General features: G+C 35.5%; 1 pseudogene; it reads left to right on the forward strand.

Moving 5' to 3' along the window:
* Nucleotides 1-392: 392 nt before the first annotated feature.
* Nucleotides 393-1,159, forward strand: LOC114079956 (RWD domain-containing protein 1 pseudogene; annotated as a pseudogene).
* The last annotated feature ends 647 nt before the right edge of the window (nt 1,160-1,806 follow it).

The following is a 1,806-nucleotide window of genomic DNA, read 5'->3' on the forward strand; positions in this document are numbered from 1 at the left end:
TTTTAATTATCAAACTTACCAGAGCTCTTTCAATATGTCTTTTAAAAGCACCAGCACTTGACATTTCCAGCACTTTGGATATGTTCATTTTCAATATCTTTAAAATATTGTGATTTTGTTTACTCTCCTTTTTATACAATTTATCTTTTCCAAACTATTGAGATTGATAATTAGCTAATAAATTCATAGACATTTTTAGTTTAACTATTTAAGACTGTGTTTCTATTTTAACCTCAGTTTTGGAGGAATCCCAAAAGTAACTTTAAAGTTTTTAAAACCTTACAATGATATGACTGATATATAAATAAAACTGATTGCAGCGCAGCCACGCTTTCAGCTGCTGTGCGCTGCCTGGGGATCTGGGCGACCCATGGGTAGCAGCGAGGGCCACGATGACAGATTACAGCGAGGAGCAACCAATGAGCTGGAGGCTCTTGAGTCCATCTACCCCGATTCCTTCACAGTATTATCAGAAAATCCACCCAGCTTCACCAGGACTATGACATCTGAGGCTGGAGAAAATGATGAAAGCTGAAGAAAATCTTGGTCTGGTGATGATCTTTATTCTAGTGACAGCTGTGCAAAGAAAAATTAAATGAAATAGTAGATCAGATAAAAACTAGAAGAGAGGAAGAAAGGAAACAAAAAGAAAGAGAAGCAGAAGAAGCAGAAAAGCAACTATTCCATGGCACTCCAGTTACAATAGAGAATTTTTTAAGTTGGAAGGCCAAGTTTGATGCAGAACTTTTGGAAATTAAAAAGAAATGGATGAAAGAAGAAGAGCAAGCAAGAAAAAATAAATTTAGTGGGAAACAGCTATTTGAAACAGATCATAATCTTGACACATATGATATCCAGTTCTTGGAGGATGCTGGAAACAATGTGGAGGTAGATGAGTCTTTGTTCCAGGAAATGGACGACTTGGAGCTGGAGGATGATGAAGATGATCCAGAAAACAATCCCGCTGACCCAGGGAGTGACTCAGCAGACTAATGGACTGTCCCCATCTGCAGAGAAGTTGACTGCCACAGCATCTGTGGCTCTGCTGAGAGGGTTTTGATTTTCCTTTCTTTTTTTCTAAGAAAAAAAAATAATTTTCAGGAGAATATTCTTCTGATCACTTTCATCACTGACTTAATAAACTGACCTTAAAGTTTCAAAAAAATAAATAAATAAAACTGATAAACCTTTACACATGCTAATGAAGAGAAGGAGAGAGAAACTCAAATTACTAATATCTATGATGAAAAGTGAAATATCAAGATGGGCACTACAGAAAATCAGAAGATAATCAGGAATTATTTTGAAAATTTATGCTCCAATTAAATATTGAAGGCATCAACAAATTTCTAGCATCAAATGATTTGCCAAAATGAATCAGGATGATATACACAAGTTAAACAGATCAATTTCAAGCAATGAAATAGAAGACGCCATCAGAAGCCTACCACCCAAGAGAAGCCCAGGACTGAATGGATACACAGCTGAGTTCTACAAGACCTTCAAAGAAAAGTTAATACCAATACTCCTCAAATTATTTCATGAAATAGAAAATAGGGAGCACTTCCAAACTCATTGTATGAGGCCAATATCACCCTGATTCCAAAATCAGACAAAGACACATCAAAGAAAGAAAACTTGAGACCAATATCTCTACTAAACATAGATGCAAAAATTCTCAATAAAATTCTGGCAAATTGAATACAAAAACATATAAAAAAAATAGTGCACCATGATCAAGTGGGGTTCATCCCAGGGATGTAAGGTTGGTTCAATATACAGAAATCAATAAATGTAATTCATCAC

This window comes from Marmota flaviventris, chromosome 17 (genome assembly GCF_047511675.1).
Source record: "Marmota flaviventris isolate mMarFla1 chromosome 17, mMarFla1.hap1, whole genome shotgun sequence".
NCBI lineage: Eukaryota > Metazoa > Chordata > Mammalia > Rodentia > Sciuridae > Marmota > Marmota flaviventris.